Genomic DNA, 27,953 nt, shown 5'->3' with positions numbered 1-27,953 from the left:
GCAAACTCCTCAACATGATATAAAATGGCGCCTTAGAGCAGTAACAGGAATAATTAAATATTCCCATTCTGAGACAGCAGGACCTGAAGCTTCCACTCCTTATTATCCTCCTGGCCAATGTACAGTCCTTGGAGAACAAACTTGATGAACCTCAAGCCAGACTTTAACATCCAAGAGACATCAAGGATTGCTGTGTGATGTGCTTTATGAAAACATGGCTAAATGTGAACATTCCGGACATGGTGCTGCCCCCTAAGGGCTACACCCTCCATCGTGCTGACCAAACACCAGGGGAGGTAAAACCAGGGGAGGCGATGATTGTGTCATCATCAATTCATCATAGTCCACAGACGTGACAGTCATGTCCCAGTCCTGCTCCCCCAAAATGGAACATCTGGCGATCAGGTTTTGCCCATTCCACCTGCCAAAGGAGTTCACCACCATCATCCTGGTTGCAGTGTACATTCTGCCCCAGGCTAACATCAGGCTGGCACTAGAGGAACTGAGCACTGTGTTAAACAGCCATAAGAGAGCTCATCCTGATGCCTTCTCAATCATTGTGGGAGACTTCAATCAGGCCAAACTGAAAGAATCTATGACAAACTACCTCCAACACGACACATGTGAGACCAGGGACACCAACACACTCAATCACTGCTACACCACAATGAAGAATGCATACCAAGCCAAACCACGACTGCACTTTGGTAAGTCTAATCACCTTCTACTCCCCGCATACAAGCAGAGACTGAAAACCACAGCACCAGTGGTGAAGACAGTGCAAGTATGATCAAGGGAAGCAGAGAAGTGTTTGCAGGACTGCTTTGAATCGGTGAACTGGAACATATTCAAGAAATCCATAGACTTGAATGAATATGCAACGGGTGTCACCAACTTCATTAAGACCTGCATGGATGAGTGTGTGTACACATGCAAATACCAGGTGTTCCCCAATCAGAAGCTCTGGTTGAATCAGAGAATTTGCAACCTGCTGAGGGCGAGAACAAGGGCATTTTAGGCAGGGGATTGAGATCTTTACAAGAAGTCCATGTACAACATGCGGAAGGCCATCTCTGAAAGAAAGTGCCAATTCCAAAGGAAGCTAGAGACAGAGATGGATACATGCCAACTATGGCAGGGTATGCAGGCCATTATTGCCTACAAAGCAAGAATGAACATTATAGATGGCTGTGATGCTTCACTACCCAATGAGCTGAACACCTTCTATGCCCGCTTTGAGAAACAAACAGTGCCTTCTAGAATCTCTGTAAAGACTGAGGACCCTGTGATATCTGTCTTTGAGGGCGACATCAGAACATCAAGAGGGTGAACCCTCATAAGGTGTTAGGCCCTAATGGCATATCTGGCAGGGTACTGAAAATCTGCACCAACCAACTAGCCAGAGTGTTCATGGACATTTTCAACCTCTCATTGTAGCAGTCAGAGGTTCCCACCTGCTTCAAAAGGGCATCAATCATCCTGGTAGCCAAGAAGAGTAGTGTATGCTGCCTCAATCACTACTGCCCAGTAGCACTAACTTCTTCTGTGATGAAATGCTTTGAGAGGCTGGTCGTGGGCAGAATTGACACGTACCTAAGCAAAGATCTGGACCCATTGCAATTCACCTATCACCACAATCGCTCCACAGCAGATGCAATATAATTGGCTCGCCACTCAGCTCTGGGTCACCTCAAAAACAGCAATTCTCATCGACAATAAATTCTGATTCTGAACTCTAGGCAGCAAACCACCCACCACATGGCTGCTGCCACAGAGAATGTACTGCATCGAGGTAATTGGTCATCCAAAAACAATCGAAAAACTGACACCCAACCGAAACTAGTATGTTGGGTTTGCAAAGTAAGGAGATCAATCTTTCACTGCACAATTTCCAACCTCCAAAATTATGTTGAGGTAATATCAATTAAGCATTCTGAAATTATCTTCTCATCAATGGTGAATCCAAAATACCTAGGATAGGGAAATGCCAGACTGGGGTGCACAATGGTAATATGCCACTTAAAATTCAATATTGAAGTCACATTTTGCTGCATTCAGTCACAGACTAATGTGTGCACAAAGCCAGAGGAAAGAGGTCCTCCTAACATATGGTTGTCAACTTTTCTTAAAGGAAGCTCAGAATCATTTCATTAAAACACAAGGGGGTTGTGCAGCGAAGGCTGGAAACTATGGCTCTAATGAACTCCAGTATCATAATGAAATCACTGACAACTTGTCCAGAGAAGACTTCACTTTACTGTCCGCCACTATTCTCATTCTGCTTTACCAAGTGACCTTCATCATCTGATCATGCAACATGTCGCAAATCCTCAAACCAGAAATACATATTACAAATCTTGAATGCATTTTCTACCAAGTTGAGTTTAATTTACCTAACCAGCAGTGAGGAGCTAAAAGAGAGGAGTTAGAGGTTCCCCCAAGAATTATCATTCCACATAGCAGTTAAAATATGAAGGTCACAATGGACTACTCTGAATAAATGCACCATCCGCACTTTCAAGCTGCCTGAAATGATAACAATGATGTTAATTACAAACCATCTGTACATTTAGAGAAAGGCTGTCTGTGCAGTTCATGAAGAACTTCACATTGATCTAGCCTATATCACCCTTTGATCCTTGAGGAAGCCCACCAACTCGGAAGGAAAAGTATGATGTTTTCCCACAGAAGAGGAAGCATGTGAATTCCCCTCAACTTGAAGAAGAAGGATATGAATTCCCCTAACCTTGAAGTTTGCATCATTAGTAAACATCAGGCAGAGCCATCTGGTCTCTGGGTATGGTTGTACATTTTATTTACTCCATAAATAAGTTAATGACATTTCCTTAATTCAGTTCATCACGGAAAACAGTAATTGGGCATTTCACATTGACTGCTAAAAACTGGGCACGCTATCACTCACAATGCTACCATTATCAATTATGAACGCAATGATTTACTTTCATTATCAGCTTGACCAACTAAATCAAGTGTAGAAGTCATGAACTCTAATTCCAGTCATACTGCTGTGAAGGAATCTTTGATGGAATAGGTGCGTCATCTCAAGGATGGAGGAAAATTGACCAAATTTTCCTTGGAACACTATCCTCGCTAATTTCAGTGTAAAAGTGCAATACAACATTTGGCTCCATGCCCTCTTGGTCAGAAATGCTGAATGACCTATTGTGAACCAGGAAGCAGATTTTGATCAAAAGGATAGTCTCTTCAAAACTAAGTATAATCCAGATCACACAATGCCTAGTAATGTTATCCTCACATATGTGTACGCTTTCTGACTTTATTTAAATTTTTGTTTCAGATTTTATAAAGCACCCATGAAAGCCAAAATCTACCATTTATGATGTCTTGGAGTTCTTCCTATTACAAAGATGATACAAGACTACAGACTAAGGTAAGGGGGGGACCACATTTGAAAATAAGTTAAAGTTATATATATAAAATATGATTAAAAATACATGAATAAAATTATAATTTTGAATGATTTTATGTAAAAATGCCCGCGAAGATCACTGACAACATAATAACTTTACACTTTGTCCCTGACACTAACTAGAATAATTTACTTTAAAGGTAGAGCAAGTACAAGTTAGCATAATTCACAAAAATGAACATATAATATGTAGACTACTTAATAAATATTCCATCATTACTTACTATAAAAAAACACACAACCACCTGTTTGTATATTGTAGTAATTATTTTTTTCCTTATGATAGTCATTATTTATCAACCATTAATTTATCATCAAGAATATGTTTTATTTAGTTATACCACATTCCTGTTGTTTTAAAGTAATCTAAATACTCTGTACAGTGATTAACAATCAGCAGGAATTTTTAAATATTGATTGATCAACATTATAGATATGTTGCATAGATAGCAAAGACATAAGAAACACTAAAGCAGCAGATATGTATCTATCTATTCAAACCATCTTTCTGAAGATATCTATAATAAGAGAATAATGTCCGAGGATATCATGCTTGCTGGTTGCATGATGGAAAGCAGAGTGGGAGTGAGTGGTAGCAATTCACAGTGGGAGAAGGTGGGTGGTAATATTCCACAACAACAGATGCTGTGACTACTGCTGTTTGCAATTTGCATTAATAATTAAGCAATGGAACTTGAAAAACCCACAATTGTTAAATTTATAAATGATATCTAATCTTTAGGGTGGGTTTAATATTCAATATTGGGAAGGATTGCAAAATTTACTTGAATACATTAATAAAATTGTAAATTGATGACAATTTTCAAATTGGATGAATGTGAGTATACTTCGATAGAGAACTGATATTTGGTAAATGTAAATGTAGTTTGGCAAGAGCAACAAAGGGATGTCTGAGTACAAACACAGCAATCAATAATGGATGTGCTACGGGTTAGCACTCCCATTAAAAAAAAACCAAAGAATTGGCTTTATGACCGGAGGATCAGAATGAAAAGAGGAAAGGTAATGCTGAATTTGAAAAAATTCTTGGTTAAACTACAATTACTGTAGAGTCTAAGCACTGAAGAGAATATGGAGAAGATTCAGATTATACTTCAGATATGGAAATAAGTATGAAGAAACTGGATTTCTTTTCTCTTGACAAAAGAAAGCTGAAGCATGTCATAAAAGGAGATTTTTAAAAATGATACAAGATTATGGAAGAGTGGATATCGAGAACATTTTTTTCATTTTGAGGAAAAGACTAACTATGAACCTTCAATGTAAGAGAGTTGGTAAGAAATCCAGTAAGGAATTCAGATGAAGTGTCTAAAGAGTAATGAGAATATGAGGGCAGCAGGGGAGGGAAGGAGCGAATGGGTAATATGAACAATTTAATGGGAGGCTGGTCAAGCAGATGAGAGAGGTGCTTTCACCTTCTTATATTCAAGTGTCCTTTTGAGGAGGGAGGCATTCCACCATCAAATCAATGGCAGTCCATATCAGTCCAATTCTCCCACTTATTTCCCTCCCAACTATCCCGTTTTGCAGATTTGAATGGTACACGAAAGGCAACAACGTTTGGTTGGAGCCATTCCTCTATTTTTGTGATGCAGATCCTATGCAATATTACTAGTCATGTGGCAAACTAATTCAAGTGTGGACTTTAGACACCTCCAGTCCTGCTAGCATATTATTATGAAAATGTCCAAAATGTAAGAGAAAAAAATCTGAACTTCTAGGTATCAATAATAAAACACAGAACTTTGTAACTGTCTGCAAAAACCCTGGAATTCGAAAGGTTCAAAACTGACCATAAAAATAATAATGTCGACACTAAGCTAACTGGGGCTGTTGACTTGAGGGCTGAGACGTGCATGTGATGACAGTGTTGTGTACACGGAGAGTGGCCCATCACTCAACCTGATATTGGCACTCAGAGGAGATAGAGGATACAAGGGAAGTGGGGGGGGGGGGGTGCGAATGTGCTCGGGAGCAGCAGCTCTGACATTGATAAGCAATGACTGGGGACGGAGATCGAGAGTGACGCTGGGGATGAAGTGGGGGGGGGGGGGGGGGGGGGAGAGAGAAGAAACCGGTGCACATCCAAATTCCGATCCTGAGCCCGATCCACACGGCTCTGTTTGGAAACAACAATCGGATTAAACACCAGCTGCAACTGTGGGGATTTCAGCACCCTGGAGAGCGGCCGGTCCCTGCGGATACTGACCGAAGCCCTGGCCCGAGGCCCGGCCGCCTGCCAGGCTGCGCCGCCCTCCTCGCCACATTCTCGGCGGCGCCCACTGGGGCCTGAGATCCGGTGTCGGGGGAGTTGTGCGAGCCGACCGCGGGCCTGTGATCGACTCACCGTCAATCGCCATGATGAGGCCGATCCATCCAGCCGGACTCTCCCACCACCGCTGCCGTCGAGCGGTTCTTGTCAATGAGGGAAGACGACGAGGGAGGCAGGAGGCAGCAGGCACCGGCACGCTCACGGAATCTTCCAGGAAAGGCGCGTTCCCGCCACACCCCCCCCCCCCCCTCCCTCCCTCCCTCTCCCTCCCTCCCTCCTCCTCCTTTCCCCTCACTCCATGCGCGTGTCCACGGCTGCGCGAGCTCCAAGGCAACAGACTGTGTGAGAGAGAGAGAGCAGGGCCAAGTACACTTCTAGTGACAATGTGTGAGAGAGGGAAAGAGAGAGAGAGAGAGCAGGGCCAGGTACACTTCTAGTGACAATGTGTGAGAGAGGGAAAGAGAGAGAGAGAGCAGGGCCAGGTACACTTCTAGTGACAATGTGTGAGAGAGGGAAAGAGAGAGAAAGAGAGCAGGGCCAAGTACACTTCTAGTGACAATGTGTGAGAGAGGGAAAGAGAGAGAGAGAGAGAGAGCAGGGTCAGGTACACTTCTATTGACAATGTGTGAGAGAGGGAAAGAGAGAGAGAGAGCAGGGCCAGGTACACTTCTAGTGACAATGTGTGAGAGAGGGAAAGAGAGAGAAAGAGAGCAGGGCCAAGTACACTTCTAGTGACAATGTGTGAGAGAGGGAAAGAGAGAGAGAGAGAGAGCAGGGCCAGGTACACTTCTAGTGACAATGTGTGAGAGAGGGAAAGAGAGAGAGAGAGAGCAGGGCCAGGTACACTTCTAGTGACAATGTGTGAGAGAGGGAAAGAGAGAGAGAGAGAGAGCAGGGCCAGGTACACTTCTAGTGACAATGTGTGAGAGAGGGAAAGAGAGAGAGAGAGAGAGCAGGGCCAGGTACACTTCTAGTGACAATGTGTGAGAGAGGGAAAGAGAGAGAGAGAGCAGGGCCAGGTACACTTCTAGTGACAATGTGTGAGAGAGGGAAAGAGAGAGAAAGAGAGCAGGGCCAAGTACACTTCTAGTGACAATGTGTGAGAGAGGGAAAGAGAGAGAGAGAGAGAGAGCAGGGTCAGGTACATTTCTATTGACAATGTGTGAGAGAGGGAAAGAGAGAGAGAGAGAGAGCAGGGCCAGGTACACTTCTAGTGACAATGTGTGAGAGAGGGAAAGAGAGAGAAAGAGAGCAGGGCCAAGTACACTTCTAGTGACAATGTGTGAGAGAGGGAAAGAGAGAGAGAGAGAGAGCAGGGCCAGGTACACTTCTAGTGACAATGTGTGAGAGAGGGAAAGAGAGAGAGAGAGAGCAGGGCCAGGTACACTTCTAGTGACAATGTGTGAGAGAGGGAAAGAGAGAGAGAGAGAGAGCAGGGCCAGGTACACTTCTAGTGACAATGTGTGAGAGAGGGAAAGAGAGAGAGAGAGAGCAGGGCCAGGTACACTTCTAGTGACAATGTGTGAGAGAGGGAAAGAGAGAGAGCGAGAGCAGGGCCAGTACACTTCTAGTGACAATGTATGAGAGAGGGAAGGAGAGAGAGAGAGAGAGAGAGCAGGGCCAGGTACACTTCTAGTGACAATGTGTGAGAGAGGGAAAGAGAGAGAGCGAGAGCAGGGCCAGTACACTTCTAGTGACAATGTGTGAGAGAGGGAAAGAGAGAGAGAGAGAGCAGGGCCAGGTACACTTCTAGTGACAATGTGTGAGAGGGGGAAGGAAAGAGAGAGAGAGAGAGCAGGGCCAGGTACACTTCTAGTGACAATGTGTGAGAGAGGGAAAGAGAGAGAGCGAGAGCAGGGCCAGTACACTTCTAGTGACAATGTGTGAGAGAGGGAAAGAGAGAGAGAGAGAGCAGGGCCAGGTACACTTCTAGTGACAATGTGTGAGAGAGGGAAAGAGAGAGAGAGAGAGCAGGGCCAGGTACACTTCTAGTGACAATGTGTGAGAGGGGGAAGGAGAGAGAGAGAGAGAGAGCAGGGCCAGGTACACTACTAGTGACAATGTGTGAGAGAGGGAAAGAGAGAGAGAGAGAGAGCAGGGCCAAGTACACTTCTAGTGACAATGTGTGAGAGAGGGAGAGAGAGAGAGAGAGAGGGAGAGAGCAGGGCCAGTACACTTCTAGTGACAATGTGTGAGAGAGGGAAGGAGAGAGAGAGAGAGAGAGCAGGGCCAGGTACACATCTAGAGACAATGTGTGAGAGAGGGAAGGAGAGAGAGAGAGAGAGAGCAGGGCCAGGTACAATTCTAGTGACAATGTGTGAGAGAGGGAAAGAGAGAGAGAGAGAGCAGGGCCAGGTACACTTCTAGTGACAATGTGTGGGAGAGGAAAAGAGAGAGAGAGAGAGAGCAGGGCCAGGTACACTTCTAGTGACAATGTGTGAGAGTGGAAAAGAGAGAGAGAGAGAGAAAGAGCAGGGTTAGGTACACTTCTAGTGACAATGTGTGAGAGAGGGAAAGAGAAAGAGAGAGCAGGGCCAGGTACACTTCTAGTGACAATGTGTGAGAGAGGGAAACAGAGAGAGAGAGCGCAGGGCCAGGTACACTACTAGTGACAATGTGTGAGAGAGGGAAGGAGAGAGAGAGAGAGAGAGCAGGGCCAGGTACACTTCTAGTGACAATGTGTGAGAGAGGGAAAGAGAGAGAGAGAGAGCAGGGCCAGGTACACTTCTAGTGACAATGTGTGAGAGAGGGAAAGAGAGAGAGAGAGAGAGAGCAGAGCCAGTACACTTCTAGTGACAATGTGTGAGAGAGGGAAGGAGAGAGAGAGAGAGAGAGAGAGCAGGGCCAGGTACACTTCTAGAGACAATGTGTGAGAGAGGGAAAGAGAGAGAGAGAGAGCAGGGCCAGGTACACTTCTAGTGACAATGTGTGAGAGAGGAAAAGAGAGAGAGAGAGCAGGGCCAGGTACACTTCTAGTGACAATGTGTGGGAGAGGAAAAGAGAGAGAGAGAGAGAGCAGGGCCAGGTACACTTCTAGTGACAATGTGTGAGAGAGGAAAAGAGAGAGAGAGAGCAGGGTTAGGTACACTTCTAGTGACAATGTGTGAGAGAGGGAATGAGAGAGAGAGAGAGCAGGGCAGATACACTTCTAGTGACAATGTGTGAGAGAGGGAAAGAGAAAGAGAGAGAGCAGGGCCAAGTACACTTCTTGTGACAATGTGTGAGAGAGGGAAAGAGAGAGAGAGAGAGCAGGGCCAGGTACACTTCTAGTGACAATGTGTGAGCGAGGGAAAGAGAGAGAGAGAGAGAGCGCAGAGCCAGTACACTTCTAGTGACAACGTGTGAGAGAGGGAAGGAGAGAGAGAGAGAGAGAGCAGGGCCAGGTACACTTCTAGTGACAATGTGTGAGAGAGGGAAAGAGAGAGAGAGAGAGAGAGCAGGGCCAGGTACACTTCTAGTGACAATGTGTGAGAGAGGGAAAGAGAAAGGGAGAGAGCAGGGCCAGGTACACTTCTAGAGACAATGTGTGAAAGAGGGAAAGAGAGAGAGAGAGAGCAGGGCCAGGTACACTTCTAGTGACAATGTGTGAGAGAGGGAAAGAGAGAGAGAGAGAGAGAGAGCGAGAGAGAGAGCAGGGCCAGGTACACTTTTAGTGACAAAGTGTGAGAGGGGGAAAGAGAAAGAGAGAGAGCAGGGCCAGGTACACTTCTTGTGACAATGTGTGAGAGAGGGAAAGAGAGAGAGAGAGAGCAGGGCCAGGTACACTTCTAGTGACAATGTGTGAGAGAGGGAAAGAGAGAGAGAGAGAGAGAGAGCAGGGCCAGGTACACTTCTAGTGACAATGTGTGAGAGAGGGAAAGAGAGAGCAGGGCCAGGTACACTTCTAGTGACAATGTGTGAGAGATGGAAAGAGATAGAGAGCGAGAGCAGGGCCAGGTACACTTCTAGTGACAATGTGTGAGAGGGGGAAAGAGAAAGAGAGAGAGCAGGGCCAGGTACGCTTCTATTGACAATGTGTGAAAGAGGGAAAGAGAGAGAGAGAGAGAGCGAGAGAGAGCAGGGCCAGCATACTTCTCGTGACAATGTGTGAGAGAGGGAAGGAGAGAGAGAGAGAGAGAGAGCAGGGCCAGGTACACTTCTAGTGATAATGTGTGAGAGAGGGAAAGAGAGAGAGAGAGAGAGAGAGCAGGGCCAGGTACACTTCTAGTGACAATGTGTGAGAGAGGGAAAGAGAGAGAGAGAGAGAGCAGGGCCTGTACACTTCTAGTGACAATGTGTGAGAGAGGGAAAGAGAGAGAGAGAGCAGGGCCACATACACTTCTAGTGACAATGTGTGAGAGAGGGAAAGAGAGAGAGAGAGAGAGAGCAGAGCCAGTACACTTCTAGTGACAATGTGTGAGAGAGGGAAGGAGAGAGAGAGCAGGGCCAGGTACACTTCTAGTGATAATGTGTGAGAGAGGGAAAGAGAGAGAGAGAGAGAGAGAGCAGGGCCAGGTACACTTCTAGTGACAATGTGTGAGAGAGGGAAGGAGAGAGAGAGAGAGCAGGGCCAGGTACTCTTCTAGTGACAATGTTTGAGAGAGGGAAAGAGAGAGAGAGAGAGAGCAGGGCCAGGTACACTTCTAGTGACAATGTGTGAGAGAGGGAAAGAGAGAGAGAGAGAGAGAGCAGAGCCAGTACACTTCTAGTGACAATGTGTGAGAGAGGGAAGGAGAGAGAGAGAGAGAGAGAGCAGGGCCAGGTACACTTCTAGTGACAATGTGTGAGAGAGGGAAAGAGAAAGAGAGAGAGCAGGGCCAGGTACACTTCTAGTGACAATGTGTGAAAGAGGGAAAGAGAGAGAGAGAGAGCAGGGCCAGGTACACTTCTAGTGACAATGTGTGAAAGAGGGAAAGAGAGAGAGAGAGAGAGCAGTGCCAGGTACACTTCTAGTGACAATGTGTGAGAGAGGGAAAGAGAGAGAGAGAGAGAGAGAGCGAGAGAGAGAGCAGGGCCAGGTACACTTCTAGTGACAATGTGTGAGAGAGGGAAAGAGAAAGGGAGAGAGCAGGGCCAAGTACACTTCTAGTGACAATGTGTGAGAGAGGGAAGGAGAGAGAGAGAGAGCAGGGCCAGGTACTCTTCTAGTGACAATGTTTGAGAGAGGGAAAGAGAGAGAGCAGGGCCAGGTACACTTCTTGTGACAATGTGTGAGAGAGGGAAAGAGAGAGAGAGAGAGAGCAGGGCCAGGTACACTTCTAGTGACAATGTGTGAGAGAGGGAAAGAGAGAGAGAGAGTGAGAGCAGAGCCAGTACACTTCTAGTGACAATGTGTGAGAGAGGGAAGGAGAGAGAGAGAGAGAGAGCAGGGCCAGGTACACTTCTAGTGACAATGTGTGAGAGAGGGAAAGAGAGAGAGAGAGAGAGAGAGAGCAGGGCCAGGTACACTTCTAGTGACAATGTGTGAGAGAGGGAAAGAGAAAGAGAGAGAGCAGGGCCAGGTACACTTCTAGTGACAATGTGTGAAAGAGGGAAAGAGAGAGAGAGAGAGAGCAGGGCCAGGTACACTTCTAGTGACAATGTGTGAGAGAGGGAAAGAGAGAGAGAGAGAGAGAGAGCGAGAGAGAGAGCAGGGCCAGGTACACTTCTAGTGACAATGTGTGAGAGAGGGAAAGAGAGAGAGAGAGAGAGAGAGCGAGAGAGAGAGCAGGGCCAGGTACACTTTTAGTGACAAAGTGTGAGAGATGGAAAGAGAGAGAGAGAGAGCAGGGCCAGGTACACTTCTATTGACAATGTGTGAGAGAGGGAAAGAGAGAGAGAGAGAGAGCAGGGCCAGGTACACTTCTAGTGACAATGTGTGAGAGAGGGAAAGAGAGAGCAGGGCCAGGTACACTTCTAGTGACAATGTGTGAGAGAGGGAAAGAGATAGAGAGCGAGAGCAGGGCCAGGTACACTTCTAGTGACAATGTGTGAGAGGGGGAAAGAGAAAGAGAGAGAGCAGGGCCAGGTACGCTTCTATTGACAATGTGTGAAAGAGGGAAAGAGAGAGAGAGAGAGCGAGAGAGAGCAGGGCCAGTATACTTCTCGTGACAATGTGTGAGAGAGGGAAGGAGAGAGAGAGAGAGAGAGAGCAGGGCCAGGTACACTTCTAGTGATAATGTGTGAGAGAGGAAAAGAGAGAGAGAGAGAGAGCAGGGCCAGGTACACTTCTAGTGATAATGTGTGAGAGAGGGAAGGAGAGAGAGAGAGAGAGCAGTGCCAGGTACACTTCTAGTGACAATGTGTGAGAGAGGGAAAGAGAGAGAGAGAGAGCAGTGCCAGGTACACTTCTAGTGACAATGTGTGAGAGAGGGATAGAGAGAGAGAGAGAGCAGGGCCAGGTACACTTCTAGTGACAATGTGTGAGAGAGGGAAAGAGAGAGAGAGAGAGCAGTGCCAGGTACACTTCTAGTGACAATGTGTGAGAGAGGGATAGAGAGAGAGAGAGAGCAGGGCCAGGTACACTTCTAGTGACAATGTATGAGAGAGGGAAAGAGAGAGAGAGAGAGAGAGAGCAGGGCCAGTACACTTCTAGTGACAATGTGTGAGAGAGGGAAAGAGAGAGAGAGAGCAGGGCCACATACACTTCTAGTGACAATGTGTGAGAGGGGGAAAGAGAGAACGAAAAATAAATATACCGGGGGCAGGCGGATCCTCTCACAGCGCTTTGTGGGTTCCGAGTGGAGAATGGAAAGGAGCAGCTATAGGGAGAAAGGTCAGGACTACTTGAATTTGAACAAGTAACTAGAGTGCAGGAAAGCGATGGGTGCTGGTGCAACTTCAGTGTGCAATTGCGACAAGAGCAAATACAGGTTGTACCTCGTTAATCCGGCGACGTTGGGACCTGGCCATGACAGGACCACAGAAAATGTAATCATATCAAAAGTAGAACAATGTGGGGCAGCACGGTTAGTGTAACGCCTTTACAGCGCCAGAGATCGGGACGGGGGTTCGAGTTCCGCGCTGTCTGCGAGGAGTTTGTACAGGTGTGCACCGCTTATCGTCCACGAAACATTCTGTGAAATTGGGCATGATTTGATATGGACGTTGTGCGAACATCATAAGACACGCTTCGCGAAAGATAGATGGGATACTCTAGTGTACCTGTAAACTTTTTATTTGTAAGTAGTGATCAGTGCGGGGAGAGAGCGGGATCATGGGATTAGTTGGGACTGATACAGTGGTGGGGGGAGAGAGCGGGGCAGTCGGATCAGTTTGGGTATACAGGATACAATTTCCTGTAGCTTGGGATCGCTTTTTCTAAATTGCTTCGAACAATTATGGAACCACGGACGTGGCGGTCGGACATTACCCGAACAGACGTTAAGCAGCACATAACTAAACTTGCCCAACCACAGAGCGCCAGGATAAGAGAGGTACAAATACAACCATAATGTGTTTGAGTGCCAGATCACAGGTTCAATCACGTACGGGTGAGAAGAGGGTAGCATTTAGTTGATGCCTGCCCATTTTCTGCCTCAAGATCCACTTAAACTTTCATTCTATTGAATCAGTAAGTTAATCCAAATTTATGAAAAGTTCTTTGATCACTGGATTTCAGGTATGATCATGAAATGCCACATCATAAGTCAATATATAGGACGTCTGGTTTCCGAATGAGACATCAATCTGAGGAAAGAACAAACTTTAAATTTTTTTACGATGGGACCAGGTTGAAAGCCTACCAGAAATCTAAATACACCACACCAATTGATTCCCAATTAGTTAGTCCGCTTGTCACTTTCTCAAAGGTCTCCAATCCAATACGATTTCCCTTGCATAAAATTAGCATGAGCTCTATTCATCCTCAAAGGTCTCCATTAAACATGATTTTCCTTTAATAAGGTCGTGCTAGCTCTATTGAATCAGTATTCTTTTCAAATAAATTATAAATTCCAACAAGTTCACTGCTATTTCGATTAGACGCAGTTTGGTCGTTTCTTGATTTCTCTCCCTCATATATTTGGATTTTCAGAAGCTTTTGATAAGGTCCCATATACTTGTGATAATATATTGACATATGTTAAGAATTGATTAAAAGATTGGTAGGCTATAATCTGTGGGATATCTCAGGAGTTAGTTTTGAGCCCCAGCTATTCTTAAGCAAATCAATGGTTTAGCTGAGGACACCAAATGTCATCTTTCAAAACAGAACATATGAAACGAGGTAGAAACGTGAGTAGAAAGAAGAGTTTAAAGAGTCTTCAAATTCAGTGAATGTGAGGCATTCATGTAAAACATAATTTAGAAAATGGGAGGTTTCCCACCTCTCCAGTGTATGAAAGGGAAACACAGATTTTTTTTGGAACTAACAAGAAACTGAGTAATATAGTTGTCTGGAACAGTGATCCTCAATGGAGGGGTCACAGCACATTTAAGTGGGGCCACGGACTGAAATCATTATTTTTTTTAAAATTATGTAGTCACTAGGAGAGAAGTTCAAAAAAAAACAACCAATTGCTTCACTGGGAGATTACAAGAAACTGAGTAATATAGATATCTGGAACAGAGATCCTCAATGGAGGGGTCACAGCACATTTAAGTGGGGCCACGGACTGAAATCATAATTTTTTTAAATGTTTTTTATGGAGTCACTAGGAGAGAAGTTCAGAAGAAACCAACCAACTGCTTCACAGGGAGATTACAAGAGACTGAGTAATATAGTTGTCTGGAACAGAGATCCTCAATGGGGGTCACAGCACATTTAAGTGGGGCCACGGACTGAAATCATTATTTTTTTTTAATCTTTTTTTATGGAGTCACTAGGAGAGAAGTTCAGAAGAAACCAACCAACTGTTCCAGTTGCTTGAGACTCACACTTACAATGCCTAACCAATACACCAGCATTAAGAATTAACAGTTTAAAAGACTGCAAAAGGTCAAGTAATTTGAAAAGATATCAGTATTGTCATCCCAAATTATGTAAAGTTCACTTTAATTAGGTAATTTCCAAAATTTAAATTTGAACCCCGGTCACTGGTGCTGTAACAGCGTTGCGCTAACCGTTATCCTAAACCATATCACCATCATAATTAACCTCCCATCCCCCTTATTAAGCAGGTCTAAGAAGACACTTTAAGAGAGTCACCCCAATGGTGAGTGGCATCAACCTGAGCAATGCTATTTTATTCAAAGACAACTTTACTCAAACAGCTACTATGTGCTAAGCACAACTAAGGCAATCCACTGGCTGAATATTTCCTCCCATCTTCACCGTTAACTTTTACAATTTTAATTTTTAATTTATTCTTATTAATATGAGTCTATTTATTTATTTATTTGCCTCTACTTAAACTTTGTTGGTTGTTTAAATTCTGGATAACAGGAGTTTTATTGTATTTATATTGGAGGTAGTTCCTAGACTGAATTTCATGACTTGTTCATGACAATAAATTCTGATTCTGAAACAGTTCATAAGGATGACCTCAGATAAGGTCTGAGGAAAAGTTGAGGCAGTTGTCGCTATACTTAATGGAGTTTAAGAAAATGAACAATTGAACTGGAACATTAGATTTTTGGTTGGCTTGACAGGGATAGTGGTAGGAGTATGCTTCTTCTTGTGGAACAAAAATAGGACCAGAGAGCCATCATTTTCAGAATAAAGTGATCCACATCTCAGAATGAGATGGAGAAATTTCTTCTCTCAAAAGGTCAAGAGTCCTTGAATTCTTTGCCCTAAAAATATCTGTGGAAGTTGAATCGTTTATTATCAAAATGGATGCAGATAATTTTAACATTGAGACTTTGATTAATCAACAACCAATACAGAAAGCAAATGCAGTATGATTGTTGAAAACATCATGGGGTTAGGAGATGGTTGTGGGAGTTTGGGAAAAATCTCAGGTTTACAGAGATTAGAAGGGAGACTAAACAAGGAGAGCATTGGTAACAAAAGGTGGGAATTTCAAAAGCAGTTGAACCATTCAATACAAATATATTTTTCTCACCAAAATATTTGCATAGAAATATGTATAAGAAATTAAAAAAGCATACATGTAGTTTTGTTACAATAATATTTTTATTTGATATGGCATTTGGAAACAACAAGAACACCACAGTGTGATGGGCCCAGAGGACCCCAAAACCCAGCAGCAATCAGAAATTCACCAAGACAAATGGTTACTTAAACAAAGGTTACTTTTAATTTTCTTTAAACATAAAAACAGGATCTAACTTTAACTTATTAATATTAACTTAACTTAACCCCCTTCTAATTCTATGTGCGTGTGTATGTAATGTGTGTATAAGTTCAGAAAAGTTCTTTGATTCACAGTCCAATCTCACTTTTCACTTCTCCAAGTTCAGGCAATTCTTATACTGTGCACAGAATTTAACATTTATGATCTTCACCAGGCTTTGGTGATTGAAAGGTAAATGGTTACAACTCAGGAAGGTTCTTGTTGGATTTCAGAGAGAGAGATTTGTTGCTTGTTGGACACCAACTGATTCCTTCCAATCAGCCACGCCAGTGTCTTGCCGAAGAAACTCGCCCCATCAGGTTTTCCAGATAATAACTTCTTTCTTTCAGGTCACCATTGAGTTCCTTTTCTGTTTCTCTTATCTGAAGTGAAACATTATACAGCCAGCCATTTCCTCTTGTATGGACCACAAGATGAACTAAGAACTCACAACCTGTCTTCAAAATGAAGTTTTTCCCACAAGCTTGCCAGCTTGTCCTGTTCCAGTCCCAGCTGCTGCTGCTGAACTGTAGAAATGAATTATCTCTCTCTTTCTCTCTCTCTCTCTCTCTCTCAGAGAAAACCACATGACCTTCTTAGAACAGCAAGCTGCATTCAGCATATTATGGCACCAGACCCAATCTTTTGAGTCCATTCATCTGTTGCTTTCCAAAACAATAATCCATTACTCCACAACATGTCCAATTAACACCAACTCGTGAAGTCTTTATAGACATTCTTCAAAGTTTTTGGAAAGGCACTCGGAGCCTGGACTGTCTGGCTTGAGCAGAGCTCAGGCATTTAAAATGAGATTTGTGTTGTGAAGTGTTTGGGTTTGTTTATGACTTACACTAAACAAAATGCCACAATTTATCTCCTTTAAAACAATATAAAATATAACATAATCCATCAGAACAGAAACCAACATCATGATCAGAGATGGCATTAAATGCACCTGTAAAAGTATGAGATTATCTTATTGTGTAAATTCATTTTATTATAATCTCTGTTAATGCACAGTGCAGTAGAAAATATAGCAGGGTAGCTCATCAATTGCTAGTCTTTGAGCATCAGCAAGATGATGGCAGTACTGTAAATAAAGGCAAGTGGATGCCTTCATTTCAATACCCATTCTAAACAATCAGGTGTCTAACAGCATTTTGCAGGAAAATGATTATTTTTTATATTTCTCATGAATTGAAAAGGTTGGTGTGTATGTTATCAGAATTTATTGTTATGAACAAGTCACGAAATTCAGTGTTTTTGATGTTTCTGGCCATGCTTGTGTGTTTTAGGACTGTTTAACTATTTGGGATAAAATAGCACCTCAGACCATGACAGGCTTTTACTCCCAATAAGAGATAAGGACCCAATATTATGGAGCAACATCAAGTACTCATCATTGTATTATTGGCCACTTTGTCCACCTCATAGCGCATGACTGAAATCTTGGGCTGAAAATTCGGCTAGTGTTGATCACTTTTCTGTTATAAAACTTTATAAAATCTTCCAATGGTATCACCGAGGGCATCCAACATACTGCTTGGTGCAATTCTCAAAGGTGCCAGAGAAACTCAGCAGGTCACACAATTTATAGGAAGCAAAGGGATATAATGAAAGTTTTAGGCTCTCATCAAAATATGAGAAAAAGATAGGCAGGGGACAGGGTGTGACGTGGCTTATTAAAGGAAACTGGGGGACTTAGTGGGTTTGTAGAAAATGTCTGTTGAGAATTTGTCTCCTGAGATGGAGACAGAGAGATCAAGAAAGGGGAGAATGTTGCCAGAGATGAACCAAGTGAATTTGAAGTCAGGTGGAAGATGGCGCAAAGTGGATAAAGCTGATGAGCTCATCAAGAGTGCATGAGGCAGCACCAATGTAGTCATCAATTTAGTGGAAGATGAGTTGAGGATGCCTGTGTATGCTTGTAACATGGATTGCTCCACAGAGCAACAAAAAGACAGGAATAGCCATGCAGGTACCCATGGCCAGCACTTTGACTTGGAGAAAGTGGGATGATTCAAAGAAGAAGTTCTTAAGAGTGAGAACAAGTTCTTCCAGGCAGTGGAGGGTGGTGGTAGAGGGGGACTGGTTGAGTCTGTTGGTGAGAAACAGCAAAGGGCTTTGAAACCTTTGGTATGGGGGATGGAGGTGTATAGAGATTGTTACATAGTGGTGAGATAACTGGTAGTGTATAGAAATTGAACATTCATGGTGAAAAAAAGGCCATTGAGTTCAGGGAACTGGAAGTTGTTAAAGTAAAGCCATGTGAGGTATCATGGATGTAGGTAGGGAGGGTCTGGATGAGGAGGGACAAAGTGGAGTCAAGATAAGATGATACCAGTTCGGTGGGGCAGGAGCACGCTGAAATAATGAGTCTACCGGGATAATTCAATATGTGGATCTTGGGTAAGAGATAGAACAGGGCAATGTTGAGTTAAGAATCAATGTGTTTAGAAGCTGTGGGAGGGAGAGGACGAGAAGTGATGAGGTCAAAAATAGAAAAATAGAATGTGAGACAGTAGCTTGATGTTTCTTGGTGGGGTCCTGTTCAAGAGTTAAGTAAGAGGAGGATTCTGAGTGTTGTTGTATGACCTCAGAAAGGTCAAGGTCAGTTCATAGACCACAACAGCACCACCCTTGACTTAGGGTTTGATAGTGAGGTTGGAATTAGTGCAGAGTGAGTGGAGGGGGAGAGTATTCTGAGGGGATGGAGATCAGAATAAGTGAGGGGAGTAGTGAAGTCAAGGTGGTGATGTCCCAGCAGTAGTTAGAAATATAAAGATCCAGAACAAAGTGTCCAAGAGAAGGAACAAAGCTTAAGGCGTGAGGTCTTCAGTGAGGGGTGAAGAATCCTGGTGGAATAAGCAGGCACAAAATAAACACCCCTGTCTTAATAAAACTTTTCATTAAAACCTGAAAAAGAAAGGAGGTTTGGCATTGCCTAATTTTAGATTTTATTTTTGGGCAGCTAATATTAGATATACCTGTATTACTATTTGGATTCATCATAAAGATAGACAAGATGCTGGAAGTTGGATTAATCTTGAAATTGAATTTATTAAGAAGTATTCTCTTATTTTGATAGTTGGAACATTTTTCTGTTGTTCATTTGTTGTTAAACGTAAGTTGAGAATTTGGTTTCAATTTAGAAAACATTTTGGATACCACAGATTTCCTTTTTTTTAATCTTTGGTTCAAGTCTTTGGTTTTCATGAATGGTCGGAGTTAGGTATCCAACTTTTCAAGATCTTTATTGACCAACATTTGGCTTCTTTTGAACAATCATCTTCTAAATTTAAACAATCTAAACATTTTTTTTAGATAATTGAGAATTAGGAGCTTTTTGAATTCCTTGGTATTGAGACTCCCTCAAGATCTGGAATTAAATATTATAGAGAAGATTTATAATTTTAAACCAAATCATAAAAAGTTGATATCAGATCTTTATGAGTCATTATTGTTGTCTAATGGTAATTCCTTGGACAATACTTAGAAATTATGGGAGCAATATTTTCAACAATTATTTTCTGATGCTACATTGGACTCTATATTTTGAAATTGGTAAATTCATCTTCTCTATGTGCCCAACACTCATTATTACAATTTAAAGAAGTTAATTGAGTTTACGTCTCCAAAGTCAATTGGCTAAATTCTATTCTAATATTTCTTCAAAATGTGACAGATGTAAAACTGAAGAAGGTATATTGTTTCACATGCTTTGATCATGTCCTTCTCTTTCCATTTATTGGGAAAGTATTTTTTGTACCTTGTTTTTAGTTCTTAATATTAATTTGATTCCTTGTAGCAGCCTGCGCATGGAGACACGGACTGACCCACAAAATGGCTGACGAATGCAGTGACCGCGAGGATTTGGGGATGACACTGGCCATCGATGCAGGTGACCTCCCACATGGCAGGAAGATGGTAACTGTGGCGGGAATGCCGGCCAATCCCAGGCCTGCACTCTGAATGCGCTGGGCCTTGATGTCAGCACCTGGGGCCCATATAAATGCGATGGCCAGTCTCGGCTTCAAAGCTTTGGTGTATGTGTTGTTCTTCTCCATGCCAGTGTAGCATGAACTCTACTTTAGTGAATCCAAAAGGTCCAACCGGCAATTGGACCTGAAGATGACGGATTGGGTGGAGCCAGTGACCATCCACGTGGTCTCACTCAAGCTCCCAAACATTTTGGGTGTCACAACCACATGCAGGCCGATGCTCAGTTCCAGTTTCGACACATTTCCGCTGCCGACACCCACTACTTCTACGTTGTGAGTGCTCTTGATCAAGACAAAGTGGCAAGGGTCGTAGACTTCCTAAAAGCCTCTGGAGGAAGGCAAATACACAGCCCTCAAAGAGCTGTTAACCAGCACTTTTAGGCTCACCCAGCACGAGCGCACCGCATATGGACAGATTGGGGGACAGGGCCCCATCCACCCTAAAGAGGGAGATGCTTGCTTTGACTAAGGGCCACAAGCTTTGCCTTCTCCTTGAGCAGATCTTTCTGGAGCAGCTGCTGGAGGATATCCGACTCTTACTCACAGACGACTTCAGTGACCCTCGGAGGGTTGTGGCCCTGGTGGACTTGCTCTGGAGAGTGAAGAAGGACACCAGTGCTGTTGTAGACCACATCAGCAAGCCCCACAAGCAGCCGCCTGCGAAATCCAGACCAGCAGAGTGGCACATTAATACCCTGGGACAATTCTGCTACTATCATCAGCGTTGGGATGTGGAGGCCCATCGATGCTGCCCACCTGCGGGTTTCTGGGTAATGCCCTGGCCAACTGTCATTAATGGCTGTGGGGTTGGCCCACGTGTCAGCGTCCTCTACATTTGGGACTCCTTGTCAGGCAGGCGTTTCTTATAGACACTGGCTCCAAGATGAGCGTCCTACCCTCTACAGGCCTCGACACTCGCAAAGGCAAGCAGGGCCCAGCACTGAGGGCAGCCAACAGCTCCTCCATTTGGACCTTTAGTATCTTCACAATCCCCTCCGGTTCAGCAACAGCCACTTTACATGGACCTTCATTCTTGCAGCAGTGGCGGAACCATTCCTGGGGGGCAACATCCTTTGTGTCCATTGCCTGCTTGTCGACCTCAAGGGACAGCGTTTTGAGCATGCCAGAACTTTTCAGACTCTACCTCTGGGGAAAGCCAAACTATCCATCCCCCAACTTGACTCTATAATGCTTTCAGACAATGAATTCACCCACATCCTGGCAAAGTTCCCCTCAATAGTGGCACCACAGTTCTCCACGGCCAGGCCAAAGCACACGGTAAGGCACCACATTCTGACGAGAGCTCCATGCCAGGGCATGCAGACTCCCTCCCGAAAAGCTCAGCCTCAATTCAGATAACTGAAACCAACTTATGCATGATTTATTCTATGTATCTTGTGGTAGCCACACACACAAATAAAAATATACAGTATCTTTTCCCATTCTTCTCACAACCACCATGATCATTTTAGTAGAACTTTTCTGCTCTTTTTCAGAATCCTGTCATAATTAATCATATGGTTGCAATCTTGGTTTAACATATCACCTGAAAGCGCAGCATACACTTGGTCAGTATAACTCTGGACGATTGGTCCAGATAGATCCAAGCTTTCTGACTTACAGGTGAGTGTGCTACAATGTGAACCATGGAGTACTGAAAATAGTTCTGCATAACTGTTATTTGTTGCTGACATTGCAAAATGGATAATTTTATTGCAACAAGAATTACTTTCAATTTATTGGTATTCTTAACTATATTCTCAATTCAAGAGCAATTAAGAGTCAACTTTAATAGTGGGACCGTGACAGGGAAAGGATAATAGATGTATTTCCCTGAAGGGTATTATGACTATCTCGTAGCTTCATATAACTAAACAAAGTATGTTAATCATTTGTAAAATCCAGCTTTACTTATTTCTCAATTTTTTTTGGCGGGATTTGAATTCTTTTATTTGGATCAATGATCCTCAAGTCATGCTGCTAGTCCATTTCTTCTTTTCTTTGGATTGGCTTCGCGGACGAAGATTTATGGAGGGGGTAAAAAGTCCACGTCAGCTGCAGGCTCGTTTGTGGCTGACAAGTCCGATGCGGGACAGGCAGATACGACTGCAGCGGTTGCAAGGGAAAATTGGTTGGTTGGGGTTGGGTGTTGGGTTTTTCCTCCTTTGCCTTTTGTCAGTGAGGTGGGCTCTGCGGTCTTCTTCAAAGGAGGTTGCTGCCCGCCAAACTGTGAGGCGCCAAGATGCACGGTTTGAGGCGTTATCAGCCCACTGGCGGTGGTCAATGTGGCAGGCACCAAGAGATTTCTTTAGGCAGTCCTTGTACCTTTTCTTTGGTGCACCTCTGTCACGGTGGCCAGTGGAGAGCTCGCCATATAACACAATCTTGGGAAGGCGATGGTCCTCCATTCTGGAGACGTGACCCATCCAGCGCAGCTGGATCTTCAGCAGCGTGGACTCGATGCTGTCGACCTCTGCCATCTCGAGTACTTCGACGTTAGGGGTGTAAGCGCTCCAATGGATGTTGAGGATGGAGCGGAGACAACGCTGGTGGAAGCGTTCTAGGAGCCGTAGGTGGTGCCGGTAGAGGACCCATGATTCGGAGCCGAACAGGAGTGTGGGTATGACAACGGCTCTGTATACGCTTATCTTTGTGAGGTTTTTCAGTTGGTTGTTTTTCCAGACTCTTTTGTGTAGTCTTCCAAAGGCGCTATTTGCCTTGGCGAGTCTGTTGTTTATCTCATTGTCGATCCTTGCATCTGATGAAATGGTGCAGCCGAGATAGGTAAACTGGTTGACCGTTTTGAGTTTTGTGTGCCCGATGGAGATGTGGGGGGGCTGGTAGTCATGGTGGGGAGCTGGCTGATGGAGGACCTCAGTTTTCTTCAGGCTGACTTCCAGGCCAAACATTTTGGCAGTTTCCGCAAAGCAGGACGTCAAGCGCTGAAGAGCTGGCTCTGAATGGGCAACTAAAGCGGCATCATCTGCAAAGAGTAGTTCACGGACAAGTTTCTCTTGTGTCTTGGTGTGAGCTTGCAGGCGCCTCAGATTGAAGAGACTGCCATCCGTGCGGTACCGGATGTAAACAGCGTCTTCATTGTTGGGGTCTTTCATGGCTTGGTTCAGCATCATGCTGAAGAAGATTGAAAAGAGGGTTGGTGCGAGAACACAGCCTTGCTTCACGCCATTGTTAATGGAGAAGGGTTCAGAGAGCTCATTGCTGTATCTGACCCGACCTTGTTGGTTTTCGTGCAGTTGGATAATCATGTTGAGGAACTTTGGGGGACATCCGATGCGCTCTAGTATTTGCCAAAGCCCTTTCCTGCTCACGGTGTCGAAGGCTTTACTGACCTCCCAAATCCTCTGCCTCCTCCTCTGACCTCCCCAACCTGCCACCTCTCACTTCTCACCTCCCAACCCTCCATCTTCCCTCCCCTGATCTCCCCACCCTCCTCCTCAACATTTTCCACAAAATCCACCCACCCGTCAGGCCTTTACTATGTCCTCCGACCTTGCCCTCAGAGATGGAACACTGTTCTCATTAGAGGCTTCACCCTCTTCGCCCATAATCCACACCTCAATGATACATCATAATGATGAACTCTTCTTTAGTCTCTGTCATTGTGCCGACTTCTTCTTTCTTTCTTCAATATTTTTATTGAGTTTTATAAGTAAATTCAGACTCGCCAAGGCAAATAGCGCCTTTGGAAGACGACACAAAAGAATCTGGAAAAACAACCAACTGAAAAACCTCACAAAGATAAGCGTATACAGAGCCGTTGTCATACCCACACTCCTGTTCGGCTCCGAATCATGGGTCCTCTACCGGCATCACCTACGGCTTCTAGAACGCTTCCACCAGCGTTGTCTCCGCTCCATCCTCAACATTCATTGGAGCGCTTTCATCCCTAACGTCGAAGTACTCGAGAGGGCAGAGGCCGACAGCACCGAGTCCACGCTGCTGAAGATCCAGCTGCGCTGGGTGGGTCACGTCTCCAGAATGGAGGACCATCGCCTTCCCAAGATTGTGTTCTATGGCGAGCTCTCCACTGGCCACCGTGACAGAGGTGCACCAAAGAAGAGGTACAAGGACTGCCTAAAGAAATCTCTTGGTGCCTGCCCCATTGACCACCGCCAATGGGCTGATCTCGCCTCAAACTGTGCATCTTGGCGCCTCACAGTTCGGCGGGCAGCAACCTCCTTTGAAGAAGACCGCAGAGCCCACCTCACTGACAAAAGGCAAAGGAGGAAAAACCCAACACCCAACCCCAACCCACCAATTTTCCCCTGCAACCGTGTCTGCCTGTCCCGCATCGGACTTGTCAGCCACAAACGAGCCTGCAGCCGACGTGGACATTTACCCCCTCCATAAATCTTCGTCCGTGAAGCCAAGCCAAAGAAAAAGAAGTAACTTATACATCGGTAATAATAAGTATCCAACAAAGTGATATATTATTACATATGGCTACTAATAACCTGTGATATATTGAAAAAGTTATGCTAATAATGTAACCCTTCTCTTGTGAGGTTATTAGTTGAACATATGTGTTCCACTACTGTAAAAGAGAAAACAATCAAACCACGAAACGGGATCTAAGTAATCTTATAAATTACGAAAATAATTAAGGACCCCATAAACTTTCAAAGTTATAATTCATTTCAGAAGTAGAACATCTAATTTTTTTTTCAAATTCAGACGGGCCAGCACATCTGACAGCCATTGATTATGAGTAAGAAGGACGGCATCTTTCCATCTCACTAGTATAGCTTTTGTAGCAATAAGGAGAGCAAATGCAACGACATGGGATTGTAGCCCAGATAAATTTGTCAGTTTTTAAAAATTTTACTCATTCCAAACAGGGAAAGAATATGATTAGGATGTAACATTCGGACTATGCAAGCGTGGAGAAGAACAACACGCACACCAAGGATTTGCAGTCAAGGTTTATTGCACTGGCTGTGGCACTTTTGTGGACTCCAGGCACTGATGTGACCACAACTGCTGATCACAGCCTGAGTTACAATTATTTGTTTTAAACAATTAATGTGTTTCATATGTTGATCTATACACAGTCTTTTTGTTGTTCTAGCTTCACAGATGCGTATGTGGATTGGCCTGGTCACGCACATGATGCTCGAGTTTTAGTCATCTCGCCCATCTGCTCAAATTTACCCTGATATCAATCCCTTCTGTGATAAATGTTAAATTTTTGAAGTCTCTTTGATACACATGTTTTCGTCATGACCCAAATTAGGAAAATTTTGGACAGATTTTTAAAAACCTTTTCAGATATCTTCAGGATCAATCCTGTCTGTTAATATTTGGTTTCTCCAAGATTGACAATATAAATTTAATGTCATATCAAAGACAAATTTTAGCATTTTCTACATTGCTGGCTAGAGGAGAAATCCTGTTGAAATGAAAAGATTATTTTCTACCTACCCACTTGCAATGGTTACAGAATATAATGTTCTTTTTTTGCCTAGATAAGACATGGAGTTCATTTATTTTGTTCACCAGTCTGCTCTTGTCTAATCATCTTTTCCAGCCCTCCATTTTAGATGCAGGTTTTGAAGAATGGAATTGGCTAGGGATTGAAAGTTTTAAGGATCTTGATATTTGTACCACTTTTGTATCAGACGTTGCTGTTGCCTTTTGTGTTCTACACAATATTATGTGAGATCAACAATGAACACTTTTTTGCTGGAGTGGAACATTGAGCTACCCGACCTCCCTAACCCTGATTGAGTTGCTTATCAGGATGCACAAGCACACAGTCACCAGGCGATCCGTGAAGTAATTATGTCCATTCTGTAAGATATTTAAGCAAATAAATAACAACTTTTAGTGAATGTATATTGCACATGTCAGAGAATTGTAGTGTACAGGAATCATGTAAATAACAATAAAAATGGCGAATTCAACAACGTATAACTATTTACAACTGTGCAAATAAACAAAACACCAATGACCATGTTTAAAAGTAGTAAGGCACAACACAGTGTGGACAACTGTTGAATTACTCCAGCAGCTGGAGGAAGGAGAAGGATGCTGTCAATGTGCTGTGGTGATGGAGAATAATACTGCCTCTGGGGTGCAGGAGTGTATACTGTCGTGAGGGAATTCGGTGCAGTTGAACAGAAGCTGCCAAGAGTGGATTCAGGTCCGCGTAAGTGAGGCCTGATTCTGTATCCATGCTGAATGTCCTTAACATGTTGCTGAACCCATTCATTTCATCTGCTCGCTCCCATCTATCAGCCTCCCGTGCTGCCATCTCCACCTCAGCTGCTCCTCATGGGCTCTCTGCGCTTCTAATTGAAGGTGTTCCCTCTCCACATCTTCACAGTCCAATGCCAGTAACGAGTCCATCATTTCCTTTTTCACCACCTGGGTCTCTGCCTTTTCTGCTGCAGCAGGTACCCTAGAAAATACTAGAACACAAGCGACCTTAGCGAGATGGCTCTTTCTGGGCAAACACACTCACAAAAACACATGGAAAAAATGTTAATCACAAAAAAAGTTTTTACCTAATCGATCGTGAGGTGCAGATTCACTGTTTTTATTGCTGGCCGCTGTGTCCATGCTGCTAGGAACTCCAGTATCAGCTGGAATGGTCTCAGAGCAAGTGGGATTCCCCCAGAGTAGCTTGTACCCCAAATTCAATAGCACAGACCAAAATATGGCCAGTCAAAACACCCTCTACCACTGCTACCATTATGGTCATTCACCTGATAGTATTTTTTTCACAAGCTTTTCAACTTGCTTGTTACCTGCGACTTGTCCCAAGCAAAGCCATGGTCTCCAAGGTGTTGTGCCAGCCTTTCCAATATCGGGCCATCATTTATCATCCCAGTTATATGTTGCCTTATTTCATCCTCTGCTCACAGGGTAAGGAGTTCATGGACCTCTTGGTGTCCCCAATTAGCTGACATCATCACTGTTAACTGCTGACTGCCGCTTTAACATTTTTAAATTTTCCGCTGATAGGTCGCACACATAACACTTCATCAAAACATCACATTCCTTTACCAACCTGGTCCAGAAATGGCAGATCGCCTTTTTTACACAGACATCAATTCAATGCTGTAACTAACCCTGCTCCCTGCTTAAAAATGGGACTGGATTGACCCCCCCCCTCCCCCATTCTGTGTTGTTTTACCTTTTACACACATGACTTAGTGTAATAAAGGCACAACATTTCTGCATCAAAGTGGCTGTGTAAAACGGGCTATAAATTCTAAAAGAATGATTACAGCGTTGTATTTTTCTCAAATCTTAGTTATTGTTCTCATAATACTTATGACATTTTTAGCCCAATATTAAAGTTAGAGCAAATGTAACAATAAATTAAGTACTTTGGATTTAATACAGTTGAAAGAATGGTAATTATTGAATTAAAGTTATAAAATTACATTGAATTAAATGAAGTGAAATATATTTGTAATGTGATTCTATTATAAGATAATAGATATTATCTTCTATAATAAGAAGATATCTATTACAATTTTCACATTTTTTTAATTGTCAAAATGCAAGAGTTCACTAATGGTAATGACTTGTTACCTTGAATCATTCAGATAGCTTAAGAAAATGACTGGAATATTTGATTAAATTGTTGCAAAGCTTACATAAAATGATTCAGTGCACATGTTGAAAAAAGACTAAAAACTTCACTGACCTTAAGTTTCTCTACCTGGTAAAAAGCCAAAGTAAAGGGGATTGATTCTTCCAAGAATTAATAAGAGCTTCAGTTAAAAAACAATTTGAAAAGTTGATAATAATTGTGATTTTTTTTCATGCACACAGAGTATGATGAATAAAACACCAAATGGGAGAGAACCTTCCACTCTGAAACATTTTTTTTAAAGACTCTGAAGACTGTTGATGCTGTACTCTGGAGCAAAAAAAAACTGCTGGAGGAACAATGGAGAATAGGCAAGATCAGTGGAAGTCAACATTTTAGGGTGAACTCCTGCATCGTGATTCAAATATGGATCATCTTAAGTCACACA

The 27,953-nt window shown here is 43.6% G+C and overlaps 1 long non-coding RNA gene across 1 annotated transcript; it reads left to right on the top strand.

Moving 5' to 3' along the window:
• The first annotated feature begins 363 nt into the window (after positions 1-363).
• On the top strand, positions 364-27,953 carry LOC138760526 (uncharacterized). Its single transcript, XR_011355681.1, has 3 exons — positions 364-707; positions 3,320-3,412; positions 27,748-27,953. It is a non-coding gene; the product is annotated as an uncharacterized lncRNA (long non-coding RNA).

The sequence above is a fragment of the Narcine bancroftii genome, chromosome 4, assembly GCF_036971445.1.
Source record: "Narcine bancroftii isolate sNarBan1 chromosome 4, sNarBan1.hap1, whole genome shotgun sequence".
Classification (NCBI taxonomy): domain Eukaryota; kingdom Metazoa; phylum Chordata; class Chondrichthyes; order Torpediniformes; family Narcinidae; genus Narcine; species Narcine bancroftii.
This window is presented reverse-complemented; position numbering and strand designations above follow the sequence as displayed.